Source organism: Leopardus geoffroyi, chromosome A3, assembly GCF_018350155.1.
Source record: "Leopardus geoffroyi isolate Oge1 chromosome A3, O.geoffroyi_Oge1_pat1.0, whole genome shotgun sequence".
NCBI lineage: Eukaryota > Metazoa > Chordata > Mammalia > Carnivora > Felidae > Leopardus > Leopardus geoffroyi.
Genome location: NC_059336.1, coordinates 42642238 through 42659778, shown reverse-complemented (window position 1 = coordinate 42659778; position 17541 = coordinate 42642238). Strand labels below are relative to the sequence as shown.

The 17541-nt window shown below is 38.5% G+C and overlaps 1 protein-coding gene across 1 annotated transcript in view; it reads right to left on the bottom strand.

Annotated features, from left to right (window-relative positions):
- The window catches only part of PCSK2 (proprotein convertase subtilisin/kexin type 2), a 273542-nt gene that overhangs the window by 209671 nt on the left and 46330 nt on the right, over positions 1-17541 (bottom strand). The gene's annotated exons all lie outside the window — the stretch shown is intronic.

The window sequence follows — 17541 nt, the reverse complement described above, 5'->3', positions numbered from 1 at the left end:
GAACCTTCCTTTGTATCATCTTATGTGATTGCCACAGTAACTCTTCAAAATGAGCAGGGTTGATGTCATTCATCATTTCACAGATGGAGGCATTAAGGACCATAAAAGTGATGTGGTTTTCTGGGACCCACAAAGACAATAAAGGATGGAGTTGTGATTAGAACTCATAACTCCTGACTCTTTAACTCTCTACCAGACAAGTAGCTCCTTACATGGCTCCTCAAGTGGTGTCACTGCCCCGAAAAGGGTATTTATGTTTGTCTTATGCCAAAGTTTACACTTTGGAGAAGCTCATCTCTTGTATGTATGTATATATGTATATATATATGTATGTATTTCAGCTTATTTTATTTATTTTTAATTTTGAATGCTTAAATTTTAAGTCCAGTAGAGTTAACATGCAGTGTTATGCTAGTCTCAGGTGCACAGGATAGTGACCCAATGGTTCTATACATTACTCAGTGCTCATCATAATAAGTAAAATCTTAATCCCCTTCACCCATTTCACTCATCCCCCCCCCAACCTCCTTTCTGGTAACCCATTAGTTTGTTCTCTATAGTTAAGAGTCCGTTTCCTGCTTTGTCTCTTTTTTCCTTTGTTCATTTGTTTTGTTTTTTAAATTCACATATGAGTGAAAATTTTCTTTCTCTGACTGGCTTATTTCACTTATCATTATACTCTCTTTGATCCATCCATGTTTTTGCAAATGGCAAGATTTCATTCTTTTTATGGTTGAGTAATATTCCATTGTGTGCTGTGTGTGTATATATATATGTATGTATTTATTCATTCATTTATCTCTTTATTCATTCATGTATCCATTCATTTATCAATGGACACTTGAGTTGCTTCCATAATTTGGTTATTGTAAATAATGCTGCAATAAACATTGGGGTACATATATCCTTTTGAATTAGTGTTCTGTATTCTTTGGATAAATACCAAGTAGTGGAATTCCTGGATCATTTGGTAATTCTATTTTTAAAAAATTTTTATTTAATTTATTTTTTAAATTTACATCCAAGTTAGTTAGCATATGGTGCAGCAATGATTTAAGGAGTCAATTCCTTAATGCCTTTTACCCATTTAGCCCATCCCCCCTCCCACAACCCCTCCAGTAACCCTCTGTTTGTTCTCCATATTTAGGAGTCTCTTATGTTTTGTCCCCCTCCCTGTTTTTATATTATTTTTGCTTCCCTTCCCTTGTGTTCATCTGTTCTGTGTCTTAAAGTCCTCTTATGAGTGAAGTCATATGATATTTGTCTTTCTCTGAATAATTTCACTTAGCATAATACCCTGTAGTTCCAGCCACATAGTTGCAAATGGCAAGATTTCATTCTTTTTGATTGCTAAGCAATACTCCATTGTGTATATGTACCACATCTTCTTTATCCATTCATCCATTGATGGACCTTTGGGCCATTTCCACACTTTGGCTATTGTTGATAGTGCTGCTATAAACATTGGGGTGAATGTGCCCCTTGGAAACAGCATACTTGTAACCCTTGGATAAATACTTAGTAGTGCTATTGCTGGGTCATAGAGTAGTTTTATTTTTAATTTTTCTGAGGAACCTCCATACTGTTTTCCAGAGTGGGTGCACCAGTTTGCATTCCCACCAGTAGTGCAAAAGAGATCCTCTCTCTCCATCTTCACCAACATCTGTTGTTGCCCGAGTTGTTCATTTTAGCCATTCTGACAGGTGTGAGGTGGTATCTCATAGTGGTTTTGATTTGTATTTCCATGATGATGAGTGATGTTGAGTATTTTTTCATATGTCAGTTGGCCATCTGGATGTCTTCTTTGGAAAAGTGTCTATTCATGTCTTTTGCCCATTTCTTCACTGGATTATTTGTTTTTTGGGAAAAATGAACCTGGACTACTTTCTTGCACCATACACAACTCAAAATGGATGAAAGCCTAAATGTAAGGCAGGAAGTCATCAAAATCCTTGAGGAGAAAGCAGGCAAGAACCTCTTTGATCTTGGCCACAGCACCTTCTTACTCAACATGTCTCCAGAGGCAAGGGAAACAAAAGCAAAAATGAACCACTGGGACCTCATCAAAATAAAAAGCTTCTGCACAGCGAAGGAAACAATCAGCAAAACTAAAAGGCAACAGACAGAATGGGAGAAGATATTTGCAAATGAGATATCAGATAAAGGGTTAATATCCAAAATCTATAAAGAATGTATCAAACTCAACATCCAAAAAACAAATAATCCGGTGAAGAAATGGTAATTCTATTTTTAAATTTTGTAATATTTATTTATTTTGAGAGAGAGAGAGAGAGAAGGGGGGAGGGGCAGAGATAGAGGGAGAGAGAGAATCCCAAGCAGGCTCTGCAATGTCAGCACAGAGACCAACATGGGGCTCAAACCCACAAACTGCAAGATCATGACCTGAGCTGAAATCAAGAGTTGGATGCTTAATTGACTGAGCCACCCAGGCACTCATATTTTTAATTTTTTGAGAAACTTCTATGCCATTTTTCTACAGTGGCTATACCAGTTTGCATTCCCACCAATAGTGCATAAATGTTCCTTTTTCTCCATATCCTTGCCAACACTTGTTTCTTATGTTTTGATTTTAGCCATTCTGACAGGTGTGAGGTGATTTCCTATTGTGGTTTTGATCTGAATTTCCCTGAAATGATTGATGTTAAGTATATTTTCATGTGTCTGTTGACCATCTTTATGTCTGCTTTGGAGCAATGTCTGTTCATGTCTTCTGCCCATTTTCAAATTGGATTATTTGGTTTTTGGGTGTTGAGCTTTACAAGTACTTTATATATTTTGGATACTAACCCTTAATTGGATGTCATTTGCAAATATCTGCTCCCATTCGGTAGATTGTTTTTTAGTTTTGTTGATTATTTCTTTTGTTGTGTAGAATTTTTCATTTTGATGTAGTCCCAATAGTTTATTTTTCTTTTGTTTCCCTTGCTTCAGGAGAAATATCTAGAAAAATGTTTCTGTGGTTGATGTTGGAGACATTACTGCCTGTGATCTCTTCTGGGATTTTTATGGCTTCAGGCCTTACATTTAAGTCTTTAATCCATTTTGAGTTTATTTTTGTGTATGGTGTAAGAAAGTGGTCCAGTATCATTCTTTTGCATGTAGCTGTCCAGTTTTCCCAGAACCATTTGTTGAAGAGATTTTCTTTTCCTATCACATATTCTTGCCTCCTTTGTCAAAGATGAATCAACTGTATAATCATGGGTTTATTTCTGGGCTTTCTATTCTGTTCCATTGATCTATGTGTCTATTTTTAATTTTTTTTAATGTTTATTTATTTTGAGAGAGAGAAAGAGAGTATGAGCAGGGGAGGGGCAGAGAGAGAGGGAGACACAGAATTAGAAGCAGGCTCCAGGCTCTGAGCTGTCAGCCCAGAGTCCCACGTGGGGCTTGACCCCACCAACCATGAGATCATGTCCTGAGCTGAAGTCAGGCACGCAACTGACTAAGTCACCTAGGTGCCCTTCTGTATGTCTATTTTTGTGCCAGTACCACACTGTTTTGATTACTGTATCTTTGTAGTATATCTTGAAATTTGGGATTGTGATGCCTCCAGTTTTGTCCTTCTTTTTCAAGATTGCTTTGGCTATTTGGGGTCTTTTGTGGTTCCATACAAATTTTAGAATTATTTTTTCTAGTTCTGTGAAAAATACTGTTGTTATTTTGATAGAGATTGCATTAAATGTGTAGATTGCTTTGGATAGTATGGATATTTTAACAGTATTTGTTCTTCCAGTCCATGAGCATGGAACATCTTTCAGTTTGTTTGTGTTGACTTTAATTTCTTTCATCAATATTTTATACTTTTCAGAGTATGGATCTTTCACCTCCTTGATTAAGTTTGTTCCTAGGTATTTTATTATTTTCAGTGCAATTGTAAATGGGATTGTTTTCTTAATTTCTCTTTCTGCTACTTTATTATTATAAATGCAACAGATTTCTTTATGTTAATTTTGTATACTGCAACTTTAGAATTCATTTATCAGTTCTAGGAGTTTCTTGGTGGAGTCTTTAGGGTAGTATCATGTCATCTGCAAACAGTGGAAGTTTTACTCCTTCCTTACCAATGTGGATACCTTTTATTTCTTTTTCTTGTCTGATTGCTATGGCTTAGACTTCTAGTACTATGTTGAATAAAAGTGGTGAGTGAACATCCTTGTCTTTTTCCTGATCTTATAGGAAAATCTGTCAGTTTTTCACCATTGAGTATGCTGTTTTCTCTGGGTTTTTCACATATGGCCTTTATTATGTTGAAGTATATCCCTTCTAAACCTATTTTGTTGAGAGTTTTTATCATGAATGGATGTTGTGCTTTGTGAAATGTTTTTTCTGCATCTATTGAAATGATCATATGGTTTTTAGCCTTTCTTTTTTTGATGTCATGTATCACATTGATTGATTTGTGAATACTGAACCACACTTGCATCCCAGGAATAAATCACAGTTGATTGTGGTGAATGATTTTTTTAAAAGCATTGTTGGATTCAGTTTGTTAATGTTTTGTTGTTTTTGCATCTGTATTCATCAGAGATATCAGCCTATATCTCTCTTTTTTGTAGTGTCTGCATCTGGTTTTGGTATCAGGGTAATGTTGGCCTCAAACAGTGAGTTTGGAAGCTTTCCTTTCACTTCCATTTTTTTGGAATAGTTTGAAAAGAATAGGTATTAATTCTCCTTTAAATGTTTGGTAGAATTCATCTGTGAAGCCATCTGTTACTGACTTCTGTCTGTTGAGAGTTTTTTGATTACTGATTCAATTTTGTTGCTGATAATCAGTTTGTTTAAATTTTCTATCTCTTCCTGATTCAGTTTTGGAAGGTCAGATGTTTCTAGGAATCTATCCAGTTCTTCTAGGTTGTCCAATTTATTGGCATATATTTTTTTCATAATATTCTCTTATAATCCTTTATATTTCTGTGGTGTCAGTTGTTACTTATTTCATATCTGATTTACTCTGAATCCTCTTTCTCTCTTTGATGAGTATGGCTAAAGGTTTATCAATTTTGTTGATCTTTTCAAGAAATCAGTTCCTGGTTTCATTGATCTGTTCTATTGTTTTTCTGGTTCCTATTTCATTTGTTTCTGCTGTAACCTTTATTATTTTCTTCCTTCCTTTTGGGCTTGTTTGTTCTTTTTGTTTAAACTCTGTTACATGTAAGGTTAGGTTGTTTATTTGAGATTTTCCTTGCTTTTTAAAGTAGACCCATATTGCCATAAACTTACCTCTTAGAACAGCTTTTGCTGCCTTCCAAAGATTTTGGACTGTTGTGTTTTTATTTTCATTTGTCTCTATGTGTATTTTTATTTCCTCTTTGATTTCTTGGCTAACTATTCCCTGTTTAGCAGCATGTTATTTAACCTCCACATATTTGTGCTGCTCCAAGACTTTTGTTTGTGGTTGATTTTTCTAGTTTCATAGTGTTGTGTTTGGAAAAGATGTTTGGTATGACTTCAATCTTCTTGAATTGTTGAGAAGCCTCATTTTGTGGCCTAATATGTGATCCATTCAGGACTCTGTTACATGTGCACTTGAAAAGATTGTGTATTCCAATGGAATGATCTGGATGGAATGTTCTGAATATATTTATTAAATCCATCTGGCCCAATGTGTCATTCAAAGTCATTGTTTCCCTGTTGATTTCCTGTTTGGATGCTCTATCCATTGATCTAAGTGAGGTGTTAAAGTATTACTATTGATTACTTTCTTAATGTTTGTTATTAATGGCTTTTTATGTATTTGGATGCTCCAAATTGGGTACATAAATATTTACAATTATTGTATCTTCTTGTTGGATTGTTCCCTTTATGATTATATAGTGTCCTTCTCTGTCTCTGTTGCAGTTTTTGTTTTGAAGTCTATTTTGTGTGATATAAGTATTGCTTCCCCAGCTTTATTTTCACTTCCATTCACATGGTAATACTTCCCCATCCCTTCCTTTTCAAATCTGCATGTGTCTTTAGGTCTGAGATGGGTCTTTATAGGCAGCATCTTGCTTTTTTAGCCATTCCATGACCCTCTATCTTTTGATTGGAGTGTTTAGTCCATTTACATTCAAAGTAATTATTGATAGGTATATACTTATTGCCATTTTGTCATTTGTTTTATGGTTAAGCCTACCTTTTAAAGATATATTTAAAAAGTATTAATTTCTTAAACTTGAATGAACCTGAAAAAGAAATGGACTCTTTTATAATGAAAATCATTTTTCACTGGTCTCCCAGTATTGGTATGTTGTATAAAATATCCACAAAATAGAATTAGGTAGCAACTGCTAACGCTTATAGCTCCTATACAACTATAATACTAAAACAGGTTTACAAGTTAAATATAAACATCACAAAAGCAATAATATCCGAAGAAATAACATGAACTAAAGGACTCTGTGAATTTGCCATAGACTACTACCCAGTTTTCCACCGCTCAATCCCATCTGAACTGGTGGGCAAATTTCTTTGCCTTCTGTTTATCTATCGCTGCACAATACACTACTCCAAAAGTTAATGGCTTGAAGTAACTATTTTATTTGGCTGAAGAGTTCATGGGTCAGAAATCCAGAAGAGACACAGCCTGAATGGTTTGCATTCAAGTAGCAGCAGTTGGAGAGACTGAATCTGAAAGATCCACTTCCAAGACACCTTCTCCACTTACATATCTGCTGTCTTGGTGCTCCTTGACTTCTCTTTCTTCTCATGGCATATCGGCTTCTCCACCTGGCTTCTCCTAATAGGAAGATGTTTGCCTCAGGGTAACATCTATAGTGGCCAGGCTACAGGAGGCAGGAGTGGAAGCTCCTAGAAAGCTACAGCTAAGGGCTGTACCGACTTGGCACAGCATCACTCCTACCACATTCCAGTGGACAAAAAGTAACAAAATCTGCTCATATTCATGGGGATGGAGAAATAGACTCTGCCTATTGACAGAGGAGGGGCCAGGTCACACTGCAGAAGAGCACCCATGATGAGAGATGCTGGCCCAACCATCTTAGCAAAAATACAAGTGCCTCATTTTGGCACAAACGCCCAGTATATCCTTTCTCATTAACCAGAGGCTGCACGATAGTAATCGCTGCCAATATGATTAAAAACACGAATGCCGAGTTCATGGCAAAGTCTGAGTCCCAAGGAATCACCCACAAGAATAAAACATGCTTTTATTCATATTTTTATTATTGTTCTGAATAAAAATGCACTGTGCAAGGGACTTCTGCTATTCCCATATCCAGTTTGTCTCTCCTACCTGAGCACATGAGAGCACTACACTTCTCAGCTTCTTCACATTGAGACAGGCATTGTGTCTCTTTCTGGCCAATGCATGGTAAGGAGAAGTGATATGTGCCATTTCCAAGATAAGGCATTAAAAGTGGATTGAGCCCATCATGCTTCCTCTTCCCCTTTCTCTTTCAGTGCCTGGGAAGCCATATGTTAGGATGATGGCATCTCAAGATGATGGAAATGTCAACAGCATTGTTATCGAAAGATCATGTTAATTAAAACTTCCACTGACCCAGTCTAGACATGTAGCAGGAGTAAACAGTAAACATTTGTATATTAAATCACTGACATGTCAGGAGAAATCTGTTTTGTTACTGCAACATAACCTAGTATATCTTAAGATTGTTATTATTTATTTATTTATTTATTATTTCATTATTATTCATTATGTATTCATTTTAAATATTTTATTATTTTTATATTTCTGATAGGAAATGCAAGGACCTTATTATAATATAGTTTGAGGAGCACTGTTTTAAAATTTTAATTCACTAGAATTTTTCCTGGGTAAAGGCAAGCGAAGAGAATAGAGAATTAAGTGGAAGAAAATGCACAAGGAGTAGGAGTTACTGTCACATTTTCTGCCCAGCAAAAGCTATAGTGAATCTGTGGAACTAGTATGTACTTTCAAAGCTAAAGTCATTCTTTTAGCTTTGAAGTTTTAAACACTTATTTGTCGACATTTGTGCTTTCACTGTGATTCCCTGATAGAGATTAAAATAAGGCAATTTATTTCCAGACATTTAGACTTTCATTGCTATTTAATCATAGAGATGGTAAAACAGAGGTACTTAATGAAGGTTAAGTGACTTGCCCAAGTCGCATGATTAAGCGGTAGAGAAATTCTTTTGAAGACAGATAACATATGTTTTCACTCATGTGGATCCTGAGAAACTTAACAGAAGACCATGGGGGAGGGGAAGGAAAAAAAAGAGAGAGGGAAGGAGGCAAAACATAAGACTCTTAAAAACTGAGAATAAAATGAGGGTTGATGGGAGGTGGGAGGGAGGGAAAGTGGGTGATGGGCACTGAGGAGGGCACCTGTTGGGATGAGCACTGGTGTTGTATGGAAACCAACAAAAAGGCACTTAATTTTATTATAAAAAAAAAAAAAGAAATTCTTTTGAGTGCTCCTATATATAAGTCAAATGACAGGTTATATTTTAGCTACGGAGAATATGATGTTTAGTTGAATTAGTCTATTTCTGAGATGCCTTGACTTACTTGCTAAAATGGAATCACTTTATTAAGTTTTAGAAGAATTTTATTTGGTCCACACTTCAATGCCACCTGGTACTCTCATGATTAGCATTGATGATTACTCATTGATTTTGGTTCTTTGATTGAAACTTTTCATAATTAAACATCAACCAGTTGCAGATGTGTGAACAAGTTATCAAGTGAATTCAAATGATCTCAAAAGACCAGATTGAAAACTGGTTGGTCTAGTGATTTGGGTCATGTGAATAACTGGTTAGATTGCTCCGAGGCAAACAAACTGATTGCTCAGAGAGCAGGTGTACACAAACGAATCAACTAGATTTCAGAGTGATGCAGTCAAGCCATATCAACAGCCTTCAAATAGCCTCCCTGGTGAGACAGTTTTTCATCTGACCTGAATGATATTTTTGGGATTTGGGGTGCTTTATAATTTCCTTTCAATGTGGGGTCAGTGTGAGATACTCCTTAGAGTCTATATTAATAGATTTATATCCTACTGGACAAAAGATTCCGAGCTTTGCCATTTCTCTGTCCTATTTAACATTTTTATTGAGAACTGGTTGAGGATCTTGATGTTGATCAAAGTCGTAGATGACAGAAAGCTGAAAGGAGACTGAATCAGTATCTAATAAAATCTTGACAGGTCCTAATAATGAACTCTAACAAAATGGAAGAAATCAAAGTCAAACCTAAGTCCTTGCTTTAGGACCAATACCCTAATCCTGTAAGGATGGATTGGTTTGTGCATATTTGAGAAGACACTAGACTAATAAAAATTAATTGTAAGGTCAGTATCAGTCAATAATAAGGTCTGTGACTTCTAAAAAGGCTAATGTGATCCTATGGTGTGTTACTAGAAGAATGGCTTTCAAGACACGGGAAGTGAAAGTCCAGCGCTACTCTCACCTCATTATGCCAGAGTTGGATTGTGTTTAGTTCTCAGACAATGTTCAGAGAGGTGTAATCAGGAAGGCACAGGAGACGAGCACAAAATTCCTTTAAAACATCTCAAAAAACTACAAATGTTTACTCTGAAGAAGGTCCAGGGGGCATGGTCACCAACTCCAAATGTTTCAAGAGTTTTCACATGGAGGATGAAATCATTTGGCTCTGGAAGCAAAACCTGGATTGTGGACCAACGCTTTAAGGAGGTAGCTTTGGGACCGCCTTAAGGAAGAATTTTTATGGGGACCACATTGGCAAACAGTGAAGTCAGGGGCTAGTCACGAAAGTGTCTTGCCAAATTCTGGATCATCCCATCTTGGGAGGCAGGGATTACAAAATGGTGTCCCATGGACAAATTTGTTTGGTTGACATATTTTCTTTAGCTTTCTAGTGTGTTAAGAATTTTTGATTTTGTCACTAAAATTTTTTGAAAGCACAAAGATTTTACAGAGTGGTGGATATTTTCTGGTTTTGTTAAAAAATCGAGAAATCTGGTAACCATGGGCCTTCATTTTTGTGAGGCAAAGGATCAGCCGCTGCCTTTTGACAGGGTGTGTACTCCGATTCTCCGGTCACCACCACTCCTTCTTGTGTTCCCCAGCAAGTGGCGGAAGATATTTGCCATTTGTCCTCTTGCTTGAGTTACCGCTTTGCTTACACTCAATCCACCTCAGTTATAACTTACTTGCCTGCCTGGCCTCTCCAGGCTTGGGTTTATGACCCTGGCTACACACACTAATTGACTGAGTTGGAGAATAGGACCTATTCAGAAATCAGTGGTTTTCAAACAATTTTTTTTTAGTTCACTTACCTTCACTCTCCCACACCCACCATGTCAAATGAAATCTTACACCATATCCCAGTTTATAAAACATGATAGAGAAGTTATTCTCTTTGAAGGTGGATGAATAACCTCTACCTCATCACTTAACGTTTCCCTTGGACAACAAGTGAAGTTTTAGGGCTCCAATGGACTGGTTTGAAAAGGATATGAAATTCTCTTCCAAAAGATGAAATTACTAATGGGGCACGTGGGTGGCTCAGTCAGTTAAGAGTCTGACTTCAGCTCCGGTTATGATCTCAGGGTTCATGAGTTCGAGCCCCACATTCGGCTCTGTGATGACAGCTCGGAGCCTGGAGCCTACTTCCGATTCTGTGTCTCCCTCTCTCGGCCCCTCCCCCACTCATGATTTCTCTCTCTGTCTCTCAAAAATAAATAATAAGCAAAAAATTTTTAAAAGGTGAAAATACTAACATAAATTGTAGTTCTAAAGACTTTGGAGTATTGTTTTAAAGAAAAAACAATCCCATTTCTGAGATGAAAATAAGGATATGCAAAGGAAGGAACACAACCTAGTGGGAATATCTGGGATCTAGTCCTGGTTTTGATATTAACCAGGTGGAAGGACTTCAGGACCCCTGTAATCTCAGATACTAAGATCTGGAGGGGAATTTTGGAGACTAACTAGTCTACACTCCTCACCGTACAGATAAAGAAACTGAGGACTGTAGGATACAATGGTCATTCAAGGAAACTTAGCTACTGGTCATCAGAGCTAGTATGAGTCCAATAATGACCTCATGTTGCCCCGGTGGAGCATGCTCCTTTTCTTCCTAGTAGACAATCATTTGAATCTCTTTCCACACAATGGGTTTGAATCACTTTGCTTTTCTTCAGTTCTCTTGGGAGGGCTTTCTCTTGCCATTTCTCTGAGGTGTCCTTACAAACTAACATCCATTAAAGCAATTCTTTACATGGGGTGGGCTGCTCTCCCTTTTCAAGGGGAACGGAAAATGGAAAATTGTTTTGTCTTACCTGTTTTCTCTTGGGCAATAAGTTCTTTGTTGCTAAATGGGACATACTTGCCGAAGAGAAGATAGAAAACACAACATTTTCAGTACAGATAATGGGAAACCAATTAGATAAACTCCAGCAACCGGCTGTTATTCAGACATGAATCTCTTTGTATAACTGCTGTTTACTCATTTCTAGACCTGGCTTCACTTGTGTCCTCTCCTCAACCCATAAGGGTTTGAAACTACTGGAAACGGTAGGAATTCAATTCCATTCATTTTCAAAATTCCCTTGGCTTGTATTTAAGAGCATGTCTGTTTACAGATGGAGACGTGATCACAAACATGTCAACGTGCATCATAAAGGAAAAATGGCCAAACCAATAAAAAGAGAGTTTTAAAGAGTGGTGGGATTTTTTTGTTTTTTGTTTTTGTTTTTATAAAATCTTTCTGAGGCATATCCAACTCCAAAGCTAACTGTCTCACAAAATATTATCTCAGGAAAAGTCAGTAGCTGCATAGACATACCTATTTTAACCATTTTTTTATGTCTTCATTAAGGAACACTAGGGGTGCCTGGGTGGCTCAGTTGGTTAAGCGTCCGACTTTGGCTCAGGCCACGATCTCGTCATCCGTGAGTTCGAGCCCAGCGTTGGGCTCTGTGATGACAGCTCAGAGCCTGGAGCCTGCTTCGGATTCTGTCTCTCCCCCTCTCTTTGCCCCTCCCCCACTCATGCTCTGTCTCTCTGTCAAAATAAATAAACATTAAAATTTTTTTTTTTTAAAAGGAACACTAATAGTCTCCTTCAGCTAAGCATTGAATAAAATTCATTTGGGAGCAGTGGTTTAAGGAGTGAGAAATTACCCTCTAGACAGATTTTGAATCTTAACAGGAAATTATTTTAAGAACTCTATCTTTCTGAAATGCATGAAAATGTGATCTGAATTGAATCAACACAGCTTGCATTTTTATTTTTCTTAATTGGAGATTAAGTTTCTTTCCTTTGGGTTTACAGTCAAACTTGATGCTCCTCATGGTTTTTATAGCTCCTAAAAATTAGAAAAGAAGTGCCCAGCTTAGCTGCTCCATGTCAAATAGGCTGTTTTCCAGTAATTTCACCCAGGAGCTCCCAGAACCAGGTCTTAGCTCTGAGATATTGTCTGATTGGGCTTGAGTTTTTATTTTTTAAATTTTTTATTAAAAATTTTTTTTTATATTTATTTATTTCTGAGACAGAGAGAGACCAGGCTTTGTGAGACAAGAGCACAAGGCTCAAATTCACAAACTGTGAGATCATGACCTGAGCTGAAGTCGGTCACTCAACCGACTGAGCCACCCAGGCACCCCGGGCTTGAGTTTTTAAAAGCTTGATTCTTATCCATTCTGAGTCAAATGTGATTCTCTTCTTCAAAGTGTACCACCTAGCCCAGACACAGCACTGTCCATGACATAAAACTTAGAACTACCCGATGATCCAGCAATTGTAGTATTAGCTATTTACCCAAAGGATACAAAAATACAGATTCGAAGGGGTACATGTACCCTGATGTCTATGGCAGCATTGTCAACAATAGCCAAACTATGGAAAGAGCCCAAATGTCCATTGACTAATAAATGGATAAAGAAGATGTGGTATATATATATACATATATATATATATATATGTGTGTGTGTGTGTGTGTGTGTGTGTATATATATATAGGGTTGATTACCTACCCACTCCCCATCAACCTGTTCTCTTTACATTTTGTCCACCGACATAAATGCCGACTCTATACCATCCCCATTTCTATCTTTGCCTTCTTCCTTTCTCTCCCATTCCTTATCTAATCCATATATATATGATGGAATATTATTCAGCCATCAAAAGGAATGAAACCTTGCCATTTGCAATGATGTGTATAGACTAGAGTGCATTATGCTAAGCAAACTATCAATCAGAGAAAGACAAATATGATGATTTCACTCACATGTGGAATTTAAGAAACAAAACCGATGAATATATGGGAGGGGAGAACAAAAGAAAATGAAAAAAGAGAGAGGGAAACAAACCACAAGAGACTCTTAAAGACAGATGCACCTGGGTGGCTCAGTTGGCTAAGCGTCTGACTCTTGATTTTCACTCAGATCATGATCTCATGGTTTGTGAGTCTGAGCCCCATGTCAGGCTCTGCACTGACAATGTGGAGCCTGCTTGGGATTCTCTCTCTCTCCCTCTCTCTCTGTCCCTTCCCTGCTTGCACACTCTCTCTCCTTCTCTCTTTCAAAAAAAAAAAAAAAAAGAGGGAGAGACTTTTAAAGACAGAACAAACGGAGGGGTGATGGAGAGAGGTGGGTTGAGGATGGGCTAGATGGGTGATGGGTATTAAGGAGGGCATTTGATATGATGATCATATGTATGTAAGTGATGAATCACTGAATTCTACTCCTGAAACCAATATTGCACCGTATGTTAACTAAATAGAATTTAAATAAAAATTAGAAAAGAAAAAGAAAAACAAAACTCATGATCCAATTTTTATTTCATAAGCTTCTAATTCATAACTATGAATTACAATACCTCTTGAGAAAAAATAGATTACAGGAAAAAGCTGAAGAAACTTATTGATACCTCTAAGGGGTTTTAGTAAGAAATACGTACAAGGACAGTCAAGTTATTCTGGTAAAATTCAACTGAGCTCAGACACATTGACTAGATTGGTTTTGGCTTGACCTGCCGATCCCCTTCCTACATCATTTGTCACTTCTCTGTCTTGTTTGCAGGTCTGAAGTTATCTCCCAGATTTCTAAATGTTCGAGTGCCCTAGGACTCTGTCCCGTGTGGCTTGTCTCTCCAATTTACACTCATGTTTTAGATAATCTCAACTGATCTCATGGCATTGAATGCTGTCAATATGTGGGTGACTCCCAATTTATGTCTCCAACTCCCACCTCTAGCCTAGATCTTTAAATCATTTGCTTATTTTACTTGTCCACTTGGATACTCAGTGCAAGTTTCAAAAGTTAACATGCTTCAAACTAAACTCTTGATTCCCTACCCACTCCCCATCAACCTGCTTCTCTCCGCATTTTGCCCACATAAATGCCGACTCCATACCGTCCCCATTTCCACCTTTGCCTTCTCCCTTTCTCTCCCATTCCTTATCTAATCCATCAACAAAAGAATCAGCAAATTGAAAGACTCTACCTTCACAATATGTCCCCCAATCTGACTTGTTTCTTACCACCTCCACTAACTTCTACCCTGGCTTAAGCCACCGGCCTTTCTCTTCTAGAATGCTGCAATCACCTAACACTGATCTCCCTGGTTTCCAGCTGTGCCCCCCATCCCCATGCCCAGCCACAGTCTATTATTATTCACTTTGAGGCAGAGAAATCACATTTCATTCAGAATCAATGAGAAGTCCTTACCCGACCGTGGTCTTGCTCCCTTGCTCCTCTCTGACTTCATTTCTTTCCCCCTTCTCCTTGGCTCACATCTTCCCAGACTTACTGGAATTCTTGTTATTTTTTAAAACACATCAAGTGTACCCTAGACACCTGGCTTTTATCCTTGGTGGTTCCTCTGCTGGGAAGGCCATTTCTGCAGATAGCCAGAGGATACCTTTCTTAACCTCCTTCAGGTCTATGTGTAAATGTCACCTGACTAGAGTAGACAACCCTGGATGCTTTTTATAAAATGGAAACACCCCCTCCCCTGGCCCTCTCTTCCTCCCACTTTTGCTCTATTCATTTTCATAACATGTTTGCCAACAGTCATATACCTACTTTAGTATCTGGTTTTTGTCTTTTTCATCCCCAGTAGTATATAAACTTCATGGGAGAAGAACTTTGTCTATTTTGTTCCCTGTTGTGCCCTGGTACCTGGAACAGTGCTCAGCATGTAGTTGAACTCAATAAATATTTGAGGAATGAATAAATAGTTTGCTAGCAAGCAACCAGATAATGTAATTACATTGTGAATTCAATAAGCATACATAAAATGCTCATTTTTAGAGGAAACAAGAAAAACATTTTAGGTATTTAAAGACATTTCCTTTTGCATCTTGAGAAAGGTTGGGGAAGGAATCAGGTAAGGCAGGTTGGGAGAAATTTGCTCTACACACATTGAAGATTTTGCCTAGAAGTCCTAGAAGCTTGCCAGCTCACCGTTTGAGAGTCTTTATCTTGTGAGTTATAAAGTTGATACGGAACCACTTTCTTCTCTTTGTGTTGTTTTTCTCTGCACTGGGGCTCATTAGAATTCTCTCAAAGAAAGTTAAAACTCCCCAGAGATCTCTGGGCTTGCTAGAATGGTGTCTCCCAGAGTGCTCCTCCTTCCTTTTAGTAAGCCTGGCAGCGTGAACCGTAGTAATCATTTAAAAATATGCTCACAACATCTAGGAAAAACCAGGCCTACTCATTAGCAGCTTTCTCTCTGCCTTTCTGAATTCATGGTAAATAATTCTCCCCTGTTCCCCACGAATACTTAATTATAGCACGAGCAGCAGCTCTTTGAGGCAGGAAGCTAGGCATATCTGCAATGTCCAGAGGAGATACTGAACTGTTGCTCCCTGCTGCATAATAAAGCCAGCAGATTAGGGCAGATTAGCTTTTCGCACAGGCTGGAGCATTTCTGAAGACTCCTTCCTGCATTATCTCCCAACACACTTCTTCTCTGGATGCTGTCACGTCACTTTCCAAATATATGCCCCATGGAAGGTTTACACCTGCCGAGCCCAAATCTTAAGTGCAAATCAGAGTGTAAAGGTAAGTCAGAGTGCAATCCACATGGGTTTCTTGGCTTCATTGTTTTGGGCTCCAAGCATGGTCAAGGTTGTGTGCTTCTAGATTCCTTTTCCTCTAAGTTAAATGCAATCCCCAGAGGAGGGCAGTGAGGGGGAAGCTGGGCTGTCTAGAAGGAGCTATTGACCCTAGAAGGCATGCCAACTCTTCCAGGAAGGTAAAGGCTCAAGGCAGAATTTTGACACCCATGGTCTTCTGCCCCTAGTGTTACTCATGGTTGTATTGCGTCTTGTGGTAAAAGGGACTTTGCAGAGGAAATTAAGGTTACTGGTGTGCTGACTTTAAGAGAGAGAGATCATGCTGGGTTATCTGGATGGATCCAATGGTGTCACATGAGCCCTGAAGTGGAAGAGGAAGCAGAGGGGTGTGAAGCACAGGAAGGATCTGAGTGTATTATTGGTTTCAAGATGGAGAGAGCCACATGAGACAACGCTGTTTTCAATCTCATGCCCAGCTAGCGTTCTTAACAACATCTTTTACACATGCAACTCTCCATCTCAGAGCACATTTCCAGGAAATTCAAGCTAAGACACCATCTTTGTTTTCATTCGGAGAGGAATCCAAGTAGGATTCTGAAGTGGGTGTGGTAAAAACTACACATGGTCAATATTGACTATGAAAATTTATTAGGAAAATTAGAAAGTGATGTACCACGTCTCAGTGCCTCACAGGTCATTCCCATCCACAAGGAACCTGGTCCCAACACAATCTTTGTGCAAAGGAGCCGGGAAAATTAATTTATGAACTACAAGTCCAAGACAGCAGCACTGCGCAGTGGTGAAGATTCCTTACAAACTGTGGGACGAGCCTCCCTAAGGTCCTATTGCCACACCTGTAAACTGGGAATCTGACAGTATGTAATTCACAGGCGACGTTTGAGGGTTAGGGCTAACGAGATGATGCATGCTAAGTCCTCAGCACAGCATTGGGTTTGTGCGATTTGTGACAGTAGCTGTAGATTTCAAGCCTATACTCTCTGGGCCCTCCTCTGAGTTCACCTGTGACTGCTCACGGCTTCTCTGCTATCTCTCTGCTCTAGGGCTTTCTCCCGCATCCTGAGACTCAGCCTGTGCGCAAGGCAGCCCAAAGTGCTAGGGATTTAACATTCAGGATCAACTCAAACATGAGACAGAGCCTGTAGATTAATCATTCCTCAATCAGCTTCACTCCTTGTGGGACAAGTCTAAAGCACATTCTACACATCACTCTCAGAGAGAACTCGGTGGGACTGAGTCTCTGGTGCCTACGATGAAAACCTGCTAACATATCCACCCTCTATATGCTTTCCTCACTTCCTTTTTTAATTTCAGTCTTTCCCTCGTGTTTCTTAGGACCAACCACCCAAATAAATGACCCTCTTCTGAGTTCTTGTCTCAGGGTTTGCTTTTTGCAGGAACCCAAATAAAACGGCAGCATCTAACACTCACTGTTCTTAAACTGTTATCAAATTAAAGTGAGAGGAAACCCTGGAGCCCTCCTCTCTGTTCTTTTCTGACTCAGTGATC